This window comes from Castor canadensis, chromosome X (assembly GCF_047511655.1).
Source record: "Castor canadensis chromosome X, mCasCan1.hap1v2, whole genome shotgun sequence".
Classification (NCBI taxonomy): domain Eukaryota; kingdom Metazoa; phylum Chordata; class Mammalia; order Rodentia; family Castoridae; genus Castor; species Castor canadensis.
This window is the reverse complement of record NC_133405.1, coordinates 103,561,158-103,583,057: the sequence shown is the minus strand read 5'-3', so window position 1 is coordinate 103,583,057 and position 21,900 is coordinate 103,561,158.

Here is a 21,900-nt window from a genome sequence, read left to right as displayed (position 1 = left end):
ACCCTAAATATATAGAAGAAAACTTTTAGAAGGCACCATTTTCAACCCTGCACAAGCATATATCCAAAGACTTCTGAAATTCTGTAAAAATAGATGTAAAAGAAAGGACTTGTTTTTATTTTGAAATTATGCTGCTATCAAAAAAAATAACCAGATTGAGTCAATATCTATCTAGAGAATTTGATGAATTTTACATTGTCTTAAAGATAGATGGGATACTATTAATATCAGTGAGGGAGGACATAGGATAAATTGAGGAACACAGAAAATTTTATCACTGTGTAATCATATTTCATTGCCTGATTATATTTCAAATCTGCTTAATTTTAGATGTAACAAAATAAGTTTAGCTCATTAGCACAAATATAATTATTGATGTAGTATTGCTGAGGAGATGAGAAAATGCAAACACTAGCTTTTTAGATCTGTAATTCCTTTCTTAGGACATTTTAAGCCATCAGGAGAAATACAAAAGCAAATAGAAAAGGCTATAAGTATACTCTAGCCAAGATTTCCAAGTGGAAACTAAGTTTTCAATTATCCTTACTACCTTGGTAGTGGTGTGGGAGGTTAGGGTGGAAGTCAAATTACTAAATGAACAAATTAAAATCTGTTAGAATCTTCCTTGGTGAAAAGGATGAGTAATAATTTTGGGGGGAGGATGACTATGGAAACACACCAATGAATATTCATAAAGCTTTAAAAGTAAATGTAGAAAACTACAGATAAAAAATCTCTCAGGAATACAGACACAAAAATTCCTCACAAACTTAGAGACAAAACTCCCCAACAATATGCTAATAAGTTGAACCCAGCAATATATAAAAGAAATTATAAACAGGGTAAAAAAGGAAAAAGCATATGATCAATGCAGAAAATATTTGATAAAATACCCATTAATGACAGACACTCTCAGCAAAGTAGGAATAGAAGAGAACTTCCTCAGGCTGATAATGAAAACCTACACAAACACTATAATATTATATTAAAGGTGTAAGACTATTTTCTCTCTAAGATTGGAAACAAGGCAACGATGTCCACTGTCATCACTCTTGTTCCACATAGTACAGAAAGATCTAGTCACTGAAAGAAAGCAAGAAAAGGAAATGAAGGCATACAGATTAGAAAGAAAGAAACAAAATTAGAAGAGACCAAGATGGCAGAGAGCTGAGAGACCCTGGAACCCTGAGCTCTAAGGATACCAAAAGAATTCTTCAGATTCCTGGTAGCAAGGATGGGGTAACCTGGCTTCTTTTTTTGCCAACTAAGATACCACCAATACATAGGGTGCACATAATGTACAACTTCTGACCTTTAAATTAGCTTTATATAGCACATAACACCTGGTCTGCCCACTGGAAAGCCATTTTCCTCTTCCCTCTCCCCCCCTTATTTTCTCCTCTCTTGGAAGAGCAAAAACTCAACAGAGAGAACTGCAGAATGAATCCTGCAAGCATCTGGGACAACCTAGATCCACCAAAATTCATGGACACAGAACATCTGACTTCTCTCTACCTGCGCCATCCCAGAGCTGACTCCCAATATCAACAAGGGAAACTGAAACCTTGCCAGGTGAGCATACCACATCATCTGCTCTGGTGGGAACCACATAGTCCAGCACAACTTGTGGGCAGATTGCACCTCCTCCTGGACAAAACTGGTGACCAATAAACTGAGGGAAAATTTCACCTCTGCTTGGTGGGTGTGGGGTGGAGTGCTGAGCTGATCCAGCTTGCGTAGGGGTGGGGAGGACAAGCCACAGTCTGGAGAAAATAATGTATTTGACTACCTTGGGAAAACTGGTGGTCAGTTTCAGTGAGCTGAAACTGACAGATTTCCAAGAGAAAAGTGGTAGACCAAAAATCTCAATTCTAGCTCCCAGGCTAGCCCTGCAGGCAGAAAGGGCTAGAGACTGCTCACATACCAGCTCCTCCCATGAGTACTTTGGAAAACCCTCCTACAAAAACAAGGTGACCCAGAAGGTTCATCTCCCCAAGAAAAGCCTGGGCTCAAACACCCTGAGCAGAACTCCCCCAAAGCAGTCCAATAGAGAGAGGCACCATTCATTGCCACATAGCCCAGCATATCAACCTTAAGAAGGGGTAGAGACAGAGAGAAAGCCCCTGTCAAAAGGGTCAGCACCTGGATTAGAAATCAGAGGAAAGAGCCCAGAGTACTCATTGAACTGAGAGGAAACCCACTTCTCTCCACAGCAAGGAAGAAATTTGGACAATAAATAAATATGTATAATTTTTTTAATTTTTAAAGTTTTATTATTATTATTTGTTACCTAGTCCCTTTTCCATTCTAAGTTTCCATTTACTTAGTCCTCTCTTGTTCCATTTTCCTTTCTCTCCCTCAAATTTTTTCTTCTCTTCTTTTCTCTCTTCCTTTCTTCTCCTTCCTTTCCTCTTCTCCCTCTCCTCTTCCCCCAACTGTCCCTACTTCTTCCTTACTCACCACTCACTGAATAGTCTATTATACCAACTTTATATGTTACCCCCATCCTTCCTATTCCTCTGCAATCCCTGATCATAGCACTCTTCCCCATAACAACTGAACTACACCTTTACACACATTGGGCCTAATACTCTGTAGCCTCCATACATAATATCACTTCTCCGCCTTACCCCACCCCCTCCCTTTCCCCTCTTCTAGCTCCATTTTAATTATAGTTAAAGATCAATCTGTATGCAAACAGCTGCTATCTTCCCAAATATACCCTGTTTATAGATAATGTTGCCAAGGTTTTTTTTACATATTATGTAAATAACTGGTTTGGCATTGAATCTGTGAATTTATTATTGCTAAGTACACCTCTAGGTCAGTGAACAGACATATTACAACAACCTAGCTAATAACTAAGATAATCAGAGCATAGAAACTAAGTCAAGGGAAAAATAACAGGTGATTAAAACCACCAACTAATTAATCAACAACACATGAGCAAAGCATAAAACAGAAATGGGAAAAAAGAAGGCAGGGAAATAAGACTTCTCAAAAGGCTAACAATAACACAATAGAGGATTTTGTGGAAAGTGAAGAGGATGAATCCTCAGTTGCTGACATCAGAAGAATGATGATAAGAATGTTCAGTGGGCTTTAAGAGAAGCTTAAATAGGACATACAAAAACAATTTAATGAATCCCAAGAAAATATGGGTTAAAAAACCTCAAGAAGACACAGAAATAACTAAATGAACTCAAAGAAGATTTCAACAAACTGAAAAATGAAACTAAGGAGATTTAAAAAAGAGATAAATGAAATAATGAAGACAGTACCAGATATGAAAGAGGAGTTTTAACACAAGGAAACTCCCTGTGTAGCTATCTTTGTCTCAAACTAGCAAAACCATCGTGTTTCTCTTTTTATCTTTTATGCTTTTTCTCCCATGAAATCAGAGAACAGGAGGGCAAAACAGGTTCTCCCTCAAGAGGGGACAAGGAGGGGGGAGTGTGGGCACTGGTGGGAGAGGGAAGGTGGCAGGGACAGGGGACGGAAGAAAGATGAATACAGTACAAATGTATATACATGTATTTAAATGCAAAAGTGGTACCTGTTGAAACTGTTCCCCTGGAACAATTTCTATTGGAAGGGTGGATGAAGGAGAGCACTGCAGCAGGTGATTTCAAGTATGACATATTTGATACATTGTAAGAACCTTTGTAAATGCTACAATGTACCCCTACCCAGTACAACAATTAAAAAGAAAGCAAGAAAGTGTTTAACAAAGATATGGAAAGTCTAAAAAAAAATCAAACAGAGCCCTTAGAAATAAAAAGTTCCTTAAGTCAAATAAGAAATGCAGTTGAAAGTCACTCCAGAAGACTGGAACAAGTGGAAGACAGAATTTCAGGACATGAAGACAAAATAAATATTAAAGAAAAAAACCAGAATAATCCTTAGACAAAAACTGAAGTCCTGGGAAAGGATATACAGTTCCTGGAAAAGGAATATGCAAGAACTCTGTAACTCCATCAAAAGACCAAACCTCTGAATGATGGGTACTGAAGAAGGAGAAAAGGTATAAACCAAAGGTGTAAATAACATATTCAACAAAATAATGGCAGAAAATTTCACAAATCTCAAGAAAGAGATGCCCATTCAGGTATAGGAAGTCTTCAGAATGCCAAACAGACATGATCAAAATAGAACCTTTTCACAGCATATTATAGTTAAAACAATTAGGACAGAGAACAATGAGAGAATATCGAGGGCTGTAAGAGAGAAATACCAAATAACATATAAAGGTAAACTCATCAAAATAAGAGATTTATCAATAGAAACCTTAAAAGCAAATAGGGCCTGGAGCAAGGTATTTTGAGCACTGAAAGAAAACAATTTCAGTCCTAAGGTACTCTATCCAGCAAAGCTATCATTCAAAATTGAAACAGGAATAAAACACCTTTTATGATAAACAGAAGCTAAAACAATACATGGCCACTAAACCACCACTACAAAAGATTCTGAAAGGGATACTAACTACATACAGAAGATGAAAACAAACATAGAATGAAAGAATGGGAATTATTAAACCTCAAGAGAAGAGCAAACAAGTAATTAGAGAGTAGCTTAGAATCAGATGCACAAACACAAACCCTTACATAACCAGGAATCACCACATACCTCTCAATATTAACACTAAAATGTTAAGGGCCTTGACTCCTCTGTCAAAAGACACCAACTGGCAAACTGTATTATAAAGGAAGACCTGATGATTTGTTGTTTACAAGAAACCCACCTTACAGACAGAAACAAACATTGCCTTAGGGTGAAAGAGTAGAGGAAGATTTACCAAGCTAATGGCTCCCAAAAAAAGGCAGGAGGAGCAATAATCATATCAGATAGAGTGGACTGCAAAACTTAAATTAGAAGAGACCAAGAAGGTCAATTCATACTAAAAAAAGAATACATCAAGAGGAAATAACAATTATTAACTTATATACACCTAATGTCAGTGCACCCAACTTTATTAAACATACACTACTGGACTTAAAAACACAGACAGACCCTAATGAAGTGATGCTGGGAGACTTTAATACTCCTCTATCACCAATAGATAGGTCATTCAGACAAAACATCAACATAGAAATCCTAGATCATCTACAGAATATTCCATCCTGCAACAGCACAATATACATTCTTCTCAGCAGCCCATGGAACTTTCTCCAAAATAGACCATATTTTAGGTCACAAAGCAAGTCTTAACAAAAATAAGAAAACTGCAATAACTCCCTCCATACTCTCTAACCACAATGTAATAAAACTAGAACTCAACAACAAAAGAAACAGCAGAAAATACTCAATTACCTGGAGACTGAACAACATATTGCTTCATGATTAGTGGGCCATCAAAGAAATAAGGGAGGAAATCAAAAAGTTCTTGGAATTTAATAAGAATGAAAGCACAACCTACCTTTTAGGACACAGGAAAAGCAGTCCTAAGGGAAAGTTTAATGTCATGAGTGCATATATTAAAAACACAGAAAGATCTCAAATCAATGACCCAATGCTGCAAACTCCTAGAAAAAGAAGCACAGGCTAAAGCCAAAACTAGCAGAAGGAGATAAATAATAAAAATAAGGGCTGAAACCAACAAAAGAAAGTAGAGACCAAAAAATACAAAGAATGAGTGAAACAAAAAGCTGATTCTTTGAAAAGATAAAATTGACAAACTCTTAGAAAATCTGACTAAAATCAGGAGGGAAATGACCCAAATTAACTAAACTAGAAATACAAAAGGGGAACTCACAACAAACACCAAGAAAATCCAGGGAATCATTAAGGACTACTTTGAAAACCTGTATTCAAATAAATTGGAAAATCTAGAGAAAATGGACAAATTTCTAGACACAAATGAACATCCAAAGTTGAACCAAGAGAATATAAATCACCCAAAAAGATCTATAACGAGTAATGAAATTGAAGCAGCAACAAAGAGTCTCCCAAAAAACAGAAGTTCAGGACCTCATGGATTCACTGCTGAATTCTACCAGACCTTTAAAAAAGAACTAATACCAACACTGCTCATAATTTTCCATGAAATAGAAAGGGAAGGAACATTGCCAAACTCATTCTATTAAGGCAATTATTACACTCATTCCAAAACTGGACAAGGATACAACAACAAAAAAGAATTATGGCCAATCTCCTTAATGAACTTAGATGCAAAAATCCTCAATAAAATATTGGTAAACTGAATTCAACAGCATATCAAAAAGAACATACACCATGATCAAGTCAGTTTCATTCCTGGGATCCAGGAATGGTTCAACATATACAAATCATTAAATGTAATATAACATATTAACAGAAGCAAAGACAAAAACCACATGATCCTCTCAACAGATGCAGAAAAAGTCTTCAACAACATTCACTGTCCTTTCATGATAAAAGCTCTGATGAAACTAGGAATAGAAGGAATGAACCTCAACATAATAAAGGCTATATATGACAAGCCTATAACCAACATTATACTAAATGGGGAAAAACTGGAAAACCATTTCCTCTAAAGTCAGGAATGAGACAAGTGTGTATACTCTCTTGACTCTTCCTTCTTCAACACAGTCTTGGAATTCCTAGCCAGAATGAGACAGGAAGAAGAAATAAAATTAATAGAAACTGGAAAGGAAGAAGTCAAACTATCTCTATTTGCAGATGATCTTATACCTAAAAGTCTCAAAAAACTCCACCAAGAAATTCCTAGACATCATAAACACCTTTATGATATAGCAGGATACAAAATCAATTTACAAAAATCAGTAGCCTTTCTATACACCAACAATAAGCAGACCAAGAAAGAATACAGGAAAACAATTCCACTTACAACAGTATCAAAAAAAAAAAAAACCTAGGCATATGGGCTGGTGGAATGCCTCAAATGGTGGAGCACCTGTGTAGCAAGCCTGTGGCCTGGAGTTCAAAGCCCAGTAATGACAAAAAAAAAAAAAGAAAGAAAAGAAAAAAGAATCCTAGGAATAAACAAAGGATGTGAAAGACCTCTACAAGGAAAAATATAAACCGTTTTTTCTTTGAGAAAAGAAACTGAATAAAACTACACATGATGAGAAGAGCTTCCATGTTCATGGATCACTAGAATCAATATTGTGAAAGTGGCTATATTACCGAAAGCAATCAACATTTTCAATGCAATCCCCATTAAATTCCAATGACATTCATCACAGAGATTGAAAAATCAACCCTAAAGTTCATTGGGAAGCACAAAAGACTTCAAATAGCCAAGGCAATACTGACCAAAAAGAGCTGGAGGTATCACAATATCCGACTTTAAATTATACAGTGCCACAGTAATAAAAACAGTACGTCATTGTCACAAAAACAGATATGAAAACCAGTGGAACAGAATAGAAGACCCAAATATGAATCCATGCAGCTATGCCCACCTGATTTTTGACAAAGGTGCCAAAAACATATGATGGAGAAAAGACAGCCTCTTCAACAAATGTTGCTAGGAAAACTGGATATCTGCATGCAGAGTACTGAAACTAGATCCATGTCTTTCACTCTGCACAAGTATCAATTCAAAGTGGATTAATGACCTTAATAGAAGACCTGACACTTTGAAGCAGGAAAAGAGCAAGGAATACAATAGAATTAATAGGCATAGGCAATGACTTCCTAAATAGAACTCAAATGACTCAGCAACTAAGAAGAAGGACTGACAAATGGGACTATATGAAATTAAAAACTTCAGCACAACAAAAGACATGGTCCCTAAACTGAAAATGCTGCTCACAGAATAGGAGAAAATCTTTTCCAGCTATACACTTGACAAAGGATTAATAACCAGAATATAAAGGGAGCACAAGAAACTAAACTCTCAAAAAATCCACAACCCAGTGAAGAAATGGGCAAATGAACTGAACAGAACATTTTCAAAAGAAGAAGTTCAAATGGCCAAAAAACATATGAAGAAATAAATGCTCAACAGCCTTTGGCCATAGAGGAAATGCAAATCAAAACCACATTAAGATTCTACCTCACTCCTGTCAGAATAGCAATCATCAAGAACACAAACAACAACAAATGTTGGTGAGTATATGGGTAAAAAGGAACCCTCATATGCTGCTGGAGGGAATGTAAATTAGTACAATCACTATGGAAAACAGTATACAGGCTCCTCATAAAACTAAAAATAGACCTGCCATATGATCCAGCAATCCCACTCCTAGGGATATACCCGAAAGAATGTAAGTCAGGTTACAATAAAGACAACTGCACACCCATGTTTACTGCAGCGTTACTCACAATAGCTAAGCTATGGAAACAGCCAGGATGCCCTACTGCTGATGAATGGATTAAGAAAATGTATCTATATAAAATGGAATTCTATTCAGCTACAAAGAAGAATGAAATTTTGTCATTTTCAGGTAAATGGATATCTTTTCTCACTCAAGGACACAAAAGGAAGATGGCCACCTTTGAGGCAAGAAGTGGATCTTCACCAGTCACTAAATCTGCCAGTGCCTTGGTTTTGCACTTCCCAGCCTCCAGAACTGTTAAAAATAAAGGTTTTTTATTTAGAAGCCACGCAGTCTATAGCAGCCTGAAGAACTGGTTTGCTCAATATGGATTTTGACAATTTCAAAAAGCCAAAGGCCACATGTTTTCTCTCACATGTGAAATATAGATCTAATACAAATACAAGTAATATCATGAAAATAGGTCATGCAAAGGGGAGGTCACATATGAGAGAGGGAAGGTGAAAGAATGAAGTTAAGAAGGTGAATATGGTTGATGTACTTCCTACACAAGAATGACTACAGAATTTTTAAACCTGACGAAATCACCATAAGAAGGGGACTAAGGTAGAAAGGAGAAAAATAGAGGAGGATGAACTAATTCAGGTTATAATTCCAATTTGGGTTATTATACATGGAAATGTCACAATGAAACACCCTGTGTAGCTATTTTAAACATACAAAAATGTCATTTTTTTCTCTTTTACAAAATCAGAGAACAGGAGAGTGGAACAGATCCTGCCTGGGGAGGGGTAGTATCCATGGAAGGGTGTGGGAGGTGGAGAAAGGGTGTGGGAGGGTGAATATGGTGCAAATACTGTGTACACATGTATGTAAATAGAAAAATGAGACCTGCTGAAACTATTCCAGGAATGGGGAGAGGAGGCATAAAGGAGAATGGTGGAGGGGGTGAATTCAAGTATGATATATTTGACATATTGTTTTTGTAAATACCACAATGTACCCCCCGCATAATTAAAAAAATTGCTGGCTTTGCCTTATCACATAATGAGAAATGTAAAATAAAAAAGAAATAAGATTACCTCTATTTTCACATGACACTATTTTCTAGGTAGAAAACCAAAAAGTCTACAAAACTCAGCAAAAAAGTTACAAAAAGCACATAACACTTATAAGTTTAACAAGATCACAGGATATAGGCTCAACATGCAAAAATCAATTGTATTTTTACATACTGACAATAAGCATAGGTAAACCAAAATTTTAAAACACAGTATCATTTATAATTGAGTAAAAGAAAACAGTAACAAAACACATAGGATATGTATAACTAAAGATACAAAACAGAACAAGGAAGATCTAAATGAATGGAGAGATACACTGCATTTGTGGACTAGAATACTCATCTTAGAAGAATGTTGGTTTTCCCCAAGCTGATCTAAAAGTTTAATATAATTCATTTCGAAGTCCTGAAAGACTTTTTTTTTACAGATATAGATATACATATACTGGAATTTATATGGAAAGGCAAATGAACAAGAATAGCTAAAACAATTTTGACAAAGAATTAAATGAGAGGTACCTGACTTACTATATAGTTACAGTAATCAAGACAGTATATTACTGGAGGAGGAACAGATACATAGACCAATGCAACAGAATACAGAACCCAGAAACAGAACAACAAAAATACAACTGATTGATTTTTTTAATTTTAATTTTTTTATTACTCATATGTGCATACAACAATGCTTGGTTCATTTCTCCCCCCTGCCCCCACCCCCTCCCTTACCACCCACTCCACCCCCTCCCGCTCCCCCCACTCAATACCCAGCAGAAACTATTTTGCCCTTATTTCTAATTTTGTTGAAGAGAGAGTATAAGCAATAATAGGAAGGACCAAGGGGTTTTGCTGGTTGAGATAAGGATAGCTATACAGGGAGTTGACTCACATTGATTTCCTGTGCATGTGTGTTACCTTCTAGGTTAATTCTTTTTGATCTAACCTTTTCTGTAGTTCCTGGTCCCCTTCTCCTATTGGCCTCAGTTGCTTTTAAGGTATCTGCTTTAGTTTCTCTGCTTTGAGGGCAACAAATGCTAGCTAATTTTTTAACACCCGATTAACTTTTGAAAGAGGTGCAAAAGCAATTCAATGGAGGAAGGACAGTTTTGTCAACAAACTGTGCTGGAGCAATTGGACATCGTACACACAAAAATAGTGTTGATCTAAACCTAACACTGTATACAAAAATTAACTCAAAATAGATCATGAATTTAAATGTAAAATATAAAATATTGACACTTTTAGAAGAAAAGATAAGAGAATATCTTTGGCACCTAGTGCAAGACAAAAATCTGGTGCTTAGAAATGACAACAAATATGTGACATTAAAATATTTTAATACATTTAACTTCTGCAAAAGGCCCTATTATAAGAATGAAAAGGCAATCCACAGAGTGAGGAAAATATTTGCAAAACTATCTATCTGAAAAAGGCATTATATTTAAAATATAAGTAACTCTGAAAACCCACCAGATTACTTTTAAAAAAAAATTACAGATTTCTATTAGAAATGGGCAAAACCATGGAAAGATGTTTTTCCAAGACAAAAATAAAAACATGAAAATATTCTAAATTGTAATACATTAAACGCAAATGAAAATGACAATGAACTATCACTACACACCTTTTAGAAAGCTAAAATATCTCATGATAATGCCAAATACTGGTAATGATGTGATGAAACTGGATTTTGGTGGGAATGTCAAATGGTACAGGCACTCTAGAAAATTGTTTGGGAGTTTCTAAGAAAACTAACCATGCAGTTATGTGATCCAGCAATCACACTGTGGACACGATCTCAGAAAAATATATAAGAAAACCTGTACATGAATATCCATAGCAACATAATTCATAATAGCAAAATACTAGAAGTAACTCAAATGTCCTTCAATGGGTGAATAATTGAAAAAAAAGTCTCTGGTGCATATATACAATAGAATACTACACAGCAGTTAAGAGGAATGAAGTAATGCTGCATGTAACCCAATTAGACTGCACAGGCATTATGCTCTGTGAAGAATGTGTCAAAGGTTACATATGTAAAATTCCATTTACACAGCTTCATTGAAATAACAAAACTGTAGAAATGAAGAACAAATGAGTGGTTGTCAGGACAGGGACAGGAGTTGGACGGGGTACAGATGCAAATTCAAGAAGACAGTATGGAGTTCTTTTGTGGTGATGAACAGTTCTGTATTTTGATTGTACTGATGGTTATACTAATTTATACATAAGACAAAAACTATATAAGAAATATATTTACACACATTTACATAAATGCAGCTTTACAAAATGAGGAAAACTGAAAAAGTTCGTATTCTTTTTAATATATATTTTCCATAGTTTATTTATTTATATTTTTAATTTAATGTATTTTTTCTGTGTTGTGTTAAGGATCAACCCAAGGTCTAATGCATGCTAGGAAAGCACTCTACCACTGAGCTTTATCCTCAGTCTAGGTCTGTATTCTATTCTTGTTAACACTAATGTTGCAATATCAAATATCCTGGTTTGATATACTGTAACTCTGCATCATGTCACCACTGGGGGAAGCTGAGTGAAGAACCTTTTGTGCTCTTTGCAACTTACTGAGAAACTATTATTAGTTTAAAAGAAAACATTTTTAATGTAGATATAATGAAGTGAGCTATTCTAGAACAAGTAAGTATACCTAGAATGTTTCTAGGGCCCTAGAGTTATTCACTGCTTAGGAAAATTGAAGAAGCAGCTCAGATCCCACCCAGCTGGTATTGGATGATCAAAAGACCCTCCATTATAATAAATACTTCTGGCTTCTGTGAAAAATCAGCAAATCTTGGGCAGAATTAGATAATGATTGATTAACAAGGTCTTCACAACAATTTCTCAGTTGTTTTTTCCAACTTCACTGCCACCCATCCACACATACAGCCTGACACAGTAGATGCAATGGACTACTTTTTTTCCCTTGAACACAATGTATTCCGCCATAACTCTGAGCTGTTTTCCTGCTCCCTTTTTGCAGAAAGGCCTCTTCTCCTGTTCTTCACTAGGGAAACTTACCTACATCCCTCTTAGAGGCCCTTACTTGTTGTAAGACTCCCACCCTGAACAGGCAAAATTATTAGCATCCTGTTTATAAAAGAACTTACACACTGTAATATAGTTGTTGGTTGATTTAAACTTGCCCCTGAGATCCAGAGTTACCAACTGGAGGAGACCTTATCTTATTTATCTATAAAATACAGCACCTGGCAGTCATGCTCAATAGACCCTTTGATGAAATTAATTTAGTGTAATTAAAATGAAGAATGAGGAACTGTTGATTTTACCAGTTGGCACAGGGGATTCTATGTGAATAAAAAGATTTAGAGATAATAAGATTGGAAAAAATGGATCCTTTTCTTCTACAGAGATAAGCTAAAAGCTAATAGAAGTCAAAGACCCATTAAGTGGCCTGGATTAGACAAAACTTAGCAAAGAAACAAGAAAGGAACAAGACCTTTGTAAAGAGAAAAGTGAAGGGAAGTGTCATTCAATTTAAAGGGTTGATAATGTGTCGGTGGGAGGAAAGTCTGAAAGACACTGAGACGCATAATGTTATTATCTCACTTGAGAAAAATGTTAATTTAATGTTAACTATTGTTCTGTAATAAACAGACCAGTTGAGTCATGGAAAATGGAAATAAAAAATCTCTCAGAGTTGAGACACAGAGAGGGGGTGGGAAGGAGGTAGGGAAGGAGATATATGGAGAGGGAGGGAGAGAGAGAGAGAGAGAGAGAAAGAGAGAGAGAGAGGAGTCCTCATGAGTGGATATCATAAGGGATAAGGATTTTGAGATGAGCCTTAAAATATATGCAAGTGTGAGAGGCAGTGATATGGGGAGATAAAGTAGTAGGGCAAAGGCAAACAGACAGGAAAGCCCAGCCATTTTATACCTAAGTAAACTATTGTGCAGATTGTTGACCAGTCTTCAACCTACCTTCTTCCCCCTTACAGAACCATCTCTATCATTCTTGGAGGCTGTAAGGGGCCCTGAGAGAGGTACCTTAAAATCACTACCATCCTAATTCAGTTTATAACACTGCCCAAGGAGTGTTTACCCCAACCCCATTTCTTGGTCAAGGTGAAGTAGTGGAGGTGAAGCAACAGGCAGCATTTGCTGATTGATTTATATAATTAGAAACTGGGTCAGGAGGAAATGAAAGCAGGTTTACATTATCCTAGAATATCCTAAACACTCAGACTTACATATTGGCACAAAAGCAAACCCCTTATTTTCTTTGCTTTCCCCTCAGATTCTATCCACTGTCCTACTCTACCTATGAATACTGGCCTGGATACAGCCATAGCCATCCAGAAAAGTCTCACCTTCTCGAGAGCTCAAACCAGGCTTGACCATACTGACCACCTGCTCTGACATCAGTACTGTTCTACTGAAATAGACTAAGACTGGACACACCTAGTCATGAATTCCTTAAATAACAAAATTCTTAAGTTGTCTTTCTGGAAAAGCCTCCAGGTCGTCTGCTTATGATTCTTACATTTTAGAACTATTTTTTCAAGAAAAGACATGACCAGAAGAATCTGGCTATTCCTGTCAATGACATCACAATATCAAAATACCCTTTAACAGAACATAACTCCCTCTTGAAAAGAAATATGTGACCTGTGAAGAGGAAGAGGCATGCCATCTAATCAATAAGTAACTTCTACCATCTCCCTTTCTATAAATTCTTCTGTAAACAACTGATTGGGGAGGCAGATCTGAGGTCCTTTTACCTCCTGGACTCCTTGCTGGTTGAACATACAATAAACCTATTTCTTTTTGCAAAAACCTGGTGCCAGAGTATTGGCTTCCAAGCACATAGAGCAGCGAGCCCTTGCTCAATAACACTTCCTTGTGCCATAAAATAGGTCTCTCCTTCCAGTGAGCAAGGGCTCACAGTGCATAAACTTTGTTATGCTTCTGTTATGCAGTTTGAAAAGGATCAGACATTTACTTTCCATTTTAACCTTGTAATTGGTATTAAGTTGACCTATCTCTTTCTTCATTATCTTTATACTTGGCCACTTGAGGGAAGACTAGCCTGCACCAAAAATTGCAGCAGATACTACTTGTTTCTAAATAATACAGCAGTCCTTCCTTATCTACACCAAGAACCCCTGGTGGATCCCTGAGACCATGTATAGTATTGAACCATATATATAACTACATTTTATCCTACATATACATACCTATGACAAACCTGAATTTGCAAATTAGAAATAGTAAGAAATAAATAACCTATAATAAAATAGAAAAAATTATAATAGTATACTTTAATAAAAGAAATTTTCCAGTTAGTATTTTCAGATCTCCATGAAACCATGGAATGGGAAACTGCAAATAAGGAGGGACTACAGTATTTGATTTTGAACAGACCAATATGTTCTATGTGCAATTTTATCCCCTATCATTTATTCCCAATATGGTAATAAATAATTTTGTCCATTACATACAGAGATTTAATATAATAGTTTTAAAGTGGAGGTCATTGCTATCTGGGCTCTGACTCTGGCTGCACTTGCAGCACTGCTTTCATTTCTAGCAGAAACCAAAAATGATGTCATCTGTCAGAGAAGCTTTACTATATTAGTACCTCCCAGTAGCCAAAAAAAGATAAGATTTCAGTAAACCAGCAAAGAAAAGTTTGTATTTTTTATGAGTACAGTGGAAATACTGCCTTTAATAAATATATGCTTGTGTTAAATAGTTTAAGTCAGAATGTGAACTAATTAAAAACACACAAACATCAAGACTATGTTTTGTGAACTTGATATCAAATCATCAAAAAAGAAAATGCCAAGTCTTACAATTCAGATATCTAGTCTCATATCCATGGGAGTAATGTATCAGTTAATGTGAGACTGACATTCTTTTTCCTGTTTTCCAGAATGTTCTTGGGGCATTTCATTGTCTGCCATAAACTCTTTTGTTATCACTTTAAACTGCTGTAACACATTTCATAGACAAATATAAACAATAATTGGGCTATTAAAATGTCAAAAGAGGCTGGGAAGATAGTTCAATGGTAGAGAGCTTGATTAGCATGCATAAAGCCCTGGGTTCCATCCCTAGTACCTCCTAAAAAGTCATAATAATATTTGCAAAAGATTTAGTAAATAAATAAATAAATGTCTCACAATATGAAATCAGAAAACTGGGGTATATATGCCCATACAAAAAATCTCTATGCAGATATTAAAAATAAATCAGGTATCTGTACTTCTCCTAGAAAGGCTCTACTCTAATTCATTCAAGAAGTATTTCTGGATGATGCATTTTGTGCCAAAAACTGTACTAGGCACTGGGAATCACTGGTGAGCAAAACACAGTCCCTGTTCTTATGCAGCTTTCTCTAAATTGATCAATAAATCATATAAATATACAGCCAAAATTTATGATACTTTCCCTCCATGAAAAGTATAGGATGATTTAGGAGACCATAGTAGAGGTCCCTGATATCAGCATAGACAAAAGGGCTTTCTAAAGTAACTTTCAGGCTGTAATAGTGCTACTGATAAAGTATTTTCAAATGCTTTATATTTGTTTAATTTCAAAATACTTCATGCTAGTCATTATTTTTGTTTTCACCACAATATCTAAAATGCTCTGTGAAAATAAATAACGATGCATTAAACCAAATATATTCTGATCTTTCATCTTAAATATTACAAACTGAACCTTAAAGTTTATGAATTGAAACTGATACATGTTGTAATAACATGTATCTAAATAATTATAGAATTTCTTCTGAATTCTAAAGGTCAATAAAAGTTAGGAGCTGGGTGGCTGGGAATGTAGCTCAGTGGTAGAGCACTTCCCTACGGTACACAAAGGTCCTTAGTTCCATCCCTAGCTTCACAATCCCCCCAAAAAAGAAGTTAGGGGGTTTGAAGTACACCTTTAATTCAAAAAACTAACACTTTTTTATTTTTATTCTTTAGTGCTGGGGATTGTACCTAGGGCCTCATGCATGCTAAGCAAGAACTCTACTGCTGAGCTACACCCCAACCCCTAAATCAACACTTTAATACATGAGACATAAAATACTGTTTCCAAAAGTGCTCAACTTAGATTAATCTGGACAGTTTCTTCAAGAGACCATGTTATTTATAAATAGTACATATAATATAGTGTATTACACATCTCTACAGAAAAAGTACAATTTGCTATAAAGGAAGGGCACCCGCACAACTTGAGAGTATTTTGAAAACATACTGATTCACAACCAATGCATTTCATAGCAAGTTGGTAAGACATGAAAACTACAAAACTGTCTTTCTCTTTAAGATGAAACCTGGAGAAATCAATTGACCATTCATCCATTCATTCATTGAGTGTTTATGGATTAGGTATATAAGATGCTGTTCTGAATCTTCAATGCTCAACCTACAGCCCAGCTTTTTTGAAGAGCAACACTGGCTACATTGGGAGGACATTATTGGGAAGCCAGTGACATAATCTGCCCGTCCTATTCAGTGGCCCATTTTAATGTTCTATTTTCTTAGAGTCACCAATAGATACAGGCATCTGGGACTATCAGGGTGGGCTGGGAACTTTCAGGTGCAATGGAAAGTCATTACTCTGGAACACTGTGAATTTAGAGGGAGCCATTGACAAACTATTTTGCTACTTTGAGTGCTTGTAAGATGAGGTATCATTAGGAAAAGCCACATAAAGCTGTTGCAGCTGTGTTATATAAAAAGTAGAGATAATTTAATAGAAAATGTCATCCTTTGCAGAATGTTGATTGCCTATTTTTTTTCCATAAAGACTTCTCATCAGAGGGGCTCCAGCAGCTGTGAGAAGGCATCTTGTCACCGATGTTCCCAGACATCCTGGCATACAAAGCTCTCCATGTGCTGTTTGGCATCCAAAACATTCTGCTTTCTTTTCCCACTTTTTTGTTCTTTTCCCACTCCACTATATTGAATGTAGAATATTTTCTTCATGTAAGGACAGAACAAGGACCTGCTTCTTGACACTGGAATTTGACTATAAACATGACAAACATCTGTTGAAGTCATGAGGTGCTATTTTTCCATATTCAGGACCAAGGAACTCTAAGGCCTTAACAATTCTATAACTCTATAATGTTAAGGATTTCTCTTTAACAGATGGCAGTCATTACAAGTTACTGCAGGGCATAACTCTTCAGAGGCTAAGATGAAAATTTGTCTTGTACAAAAAAGAAGAGAGATATGATGGAGAAGAGGAAGGGTCAAGTGCTTTTTTAAATCATGTTAGAAGTCTCCACTTGAAAGTTCTGCTTTCTCGTAATTAGTTTTAGAAAGGCGACTTGGTTATAAATTTCACACTATGAAAATCCCTGAGCTTCCAAAATGCAATAGCTACATGTCTTCACCAAATTCAAAATAATCCCATAATTCTTGTCAAAGATTTTACATGCAACAATTTAGAGTTTATTACCACTAAAAGGATAATGGTTCATGCTATTTCCATGGACAAAATGCAGCAAAGTAAATATGCCACACCCTGCCACATTCCAAAATGACTGTCAGCTTCATGCACAAAAATAAGTATTCATCTGTTCATTAATTTATTCCTTCTAAAAACATCTATTGTGCATCTAGATGCTAAAGAAACAACTATGAACAAATGACAGAAATCTCTTTTCTCATAAGGTGTATCATTCCCTGGAAATAAACTCATATACACATTCTGGTGTTCATTAAATGAATGAAATATGCTACGGTTTGGATCTGATATGTTCCCCCAAAAACTTATGTGTTGAAGGCTTGGTCCCCAACGCAAGAGGGTTTAGAGGTAGGGTCTTAGGAAGATGATCATGTCATGAGGATTCTAACTTCATTAATGAATTGATACATTACAAATTCATAGTTCAGTGGGCTTTTGGGAGGTGGTAGAAACTTCAGTAGGCGGTAGGACCTAGTTGGAGGAAGTAGGTTAGTAGGCACATGTCCTCAAAGGGTATATTTTATCCCTAGCTCCTTCCTCTCTTACTATTTCAGCTTCCTGAGGTAAGCAGCTTTGCTCTACAATGCAATCACCACCATAATGCTTTGCCTCACCACATTCCCATAAACATTGGAGCCAAGTGACCATGAACCGAAACCTCTGAAACCATGAGTAAAAACAAGTCGTTCTCCTTTAAGTTGATTGTCTCAGGTATTTTGCCACAGCAATGGGAAGCTGACTAACACAAAATACTTTAGGGTTTGTACAGCATAATGGACAGACTTTCAGATGACTCTAATTATCCAAACCTTCTAGTATTCTTGCCTTTGTGTAATCTTCTCCCCTTGAGTGTGGTGGGACCTGTGGCTTGCTTTTAATCAATCTAGTGTGACAAAGGTGACAGGATATAGGTGATCATGTGTACTTGTTAGACTCAATCAATCTCTCTCAATCTCTCTCTCGAAATCTCTGTCTCTCTCTCTCTCCCTCTCCATCTTCACCCCTCTCCATGTTCCTCTAGGACTTTGAAGAACCAAAGTATCATAAAGCCTGTTATCTTCAAGAAAAAGATTCTGCCAACAACCTAAGAGAGCTTAAAAGCAGATCTTTCCCCAGTTATGAGAATGCAGTCTTGGCTGACACCTTGGTGGCAGCTTTGTGACACTAAAAAGAAGATCCAATTCAGCCATGTCTGAATTCTTGATTCACAGAAAATGAGATAATAAATGTGTGATGTTTTAACTTGTTAAATTTGCAGTTTGTTATATAACAGAGAAAATTAATACAAACAGAAAACTGTCACCTTGCTTTTGGGTTTTAGAGGTAACTATCACTCTAAAATAAAATACTTCTAAATCAGTTTTGGATAATTAGGTTCTGCCTTTTGTGAAAGAATATTACAACATTGGGTCAAGTAATTGTTTTGTTTATATATTTGTCACACAACTCCTTTTGATCTCCATTAATTCTGATGGACTAAGTAATCACCTAGGACTAACTTTATATTTACTGAATGAACTAATTTATAAACGAACCCATGATGGTCCCATTTCTGCTCCCTACACAATAAGCCACAACAATAGGTCCATTTAAACAATGTAAGTACAATTGTGCTTGACGTGTACTGATCAACTTACCAAGAACTTTTACTAACCTCATCTCTCAATTCCTCACACTAAGTCCGTGAGAGAAGAATTTTCCCCAGGTTTCCAACAAGGAAACTGAAGAAGAAAGAAGTAACAAATTGAAGTTATATAGTTAGGAAGTGACAGAGGTGGAATTCAAGCCACTGATTATCCTCAGAAAGATAGTGCCTTGCTCATTTCACTATAATATTTCACTTATATTGGAAATTGACTGCTCTGTCCCTGCAATCTGCCCTGGGCCAACAAAGTCTTTTGGAGTAGCCTCTGGGTGGAGCCAGCTCCCCCCTCACTCCTTTGCAGGAAGCCTAAGCCAGAATCCATGCTCTTTTTTCAATCAGAAACAGCTAGAAGCAATATATGTACAGGAAGGAATAAATAAAAAACTAATAGCTCCTCCATAGGGTAACTTATTTAGTCAAAACTATTAGCTATATTTCAGGTATTGGCTGGATACTGGGAATAAAAAGATGAGTAAGAACTTCCTTCTCCCACCTCTACCACCACAAGTTGCTTTTAGTCTGGGAGACATAACTTCCACCATTTCCTTTTGCTATGTGAAGACCTAAGGGAGCAGACTGACCACAAGGGAACTATAAGACCACAGTGCCTACACTGGCAGCAACTCTACTGATGGCTTTCAGGGAAGTCTTCTGAGGAGAATGAGCCTTAGTAGAGGTCTGCAAAGGCAAGTCAAGTTTCAATTATGTGTTCCAGGCAAAGGAAATCAGTAGGTAATTTATGCAAGCAGGAAGCAACGTGCAGTGTACAGGAACTCTCAGCAGTTCACTATTAATAATAGATGAACCATGAGCATGAAGTAGCCAGAGTCAGCAATAAAAATCATAGATTAAATTGCATGTGTGTCTGTTATATGGCAAACTATGTGGAAAGAGCCTTACTCCAAGACCATAATGTAATTCTAACAACAACTGAGGTAAGTGCCATTATGATGATTCTTTCCAAATAAAGAAACTGAGGCTCAGAAAGGCTAGGTAACTTACACAAGTTCCCATAGGTAATAATTGGCTAAGTTGACACTTGAACCTATATAATTCCAAACTCTTAGCCAAACACTATACTACTCTTCTAGGTAGGAGATAGGTCTGAAGAACGCCGTACTTCCTTAGCCAATAGCAGGAGTCAAAAAACCTTTTTGGTGAAAGACAAAATCATACATTTTAGGCTTTATGAGCCATTTGTTCTGTGTTGCAACGACTCACCTGTGCTGTTATAGTGGGAAAGCAGCCATATACAATTCATCAGTGAATGAGTACAGCTGTGATCCAATTAAACTTTATTTATAAAAATAGGCATCAGAATGGATTTGGCCCATAGGCCATGGTTTACTAACTGCTGACGGACAGAAAACTATTAGTGGGCTTTAAGCAAGGAAGGAACATGGTGAATTTTGGACGTGCTGCTCTTAACAGTCTGACTCATACCAGAAACAATCATCAGGCATCCCAATCTGGATGAAATGGATGCTTCAAGCAAGTGTCAACCACCGGGACTCCTCATACCTTCACTTGGCATTCATTTTAGCCATCTACTCCTCATATACTTATCGAGATCGCACCTCATCTTGGGTAGTGTTTAGGCAGTCAGCATATCACAACAAATCGAAATAAAGCTGCTTCTCTAAAGATGCTTGCATTCTAGTGCAAGGAAGACAGACAACAAACATTCCATATCTACACTCAAATATATACAATATGCTAGGTTAGGGCAAGTGCTCTGGAGACATAAATAGTACAGGGAGGGTTAATTCTATATAAAGTAGTTAGGAAAAGTCATGTGACAATGAGACATTTGAATCAAGACTTGAAGGAAATGAGGGAATGAATCATTTGGTTATGTGGAGGGAAGAGCAATTTTAAAGCCAGGTGGGAGTACAGCATGGCTGCACTACCTGAGAAGCAGCAAGGGTGTGGATGTGTTGAAGTCCAGTGAATGAGTAGGGTATAAATAGGAGATAAGGTCAGATAGGTAGCCAGGGGCCTATGGGAATAAGAAGGCCTGGTTTAAGATGGCTTCCAATGTGAAGGCCTGATTGGGACTGTAACACGATAGCTTAGGACTTCCAGACATAGGGCCTTGAAGCAAGCCTTAGTTAAGAAAACTGTTTAATAAAGGAATTGTTTTCCAGGACAGCAGACTGTTGTCTCAAACAAATTGACTCGAAGGACTTTCCTGAAGCAAATACTGAAGCTATTTATTGGTTTACAGTCTTATCTTTCCAGGGCAAGGTTTTCCTAGAATAACTGTTATGCTAACTCAGGTGATCTTAGTTCTTAGTCCTAATTACTGTATCATACCACCAATGTAGGTGAGTTTTGGAGACATATCACATCATGATATATATATATATATATATATATATAGTTGTTTTATTACATTTGCGCTACTGTAACAGAATATCACAGACTGGATAACTTACAAGAGGCAGAAATTTATTGGATCACAGTTCTGTAGGCTGAGAAGTCCAATATCAAGATGCCACCATC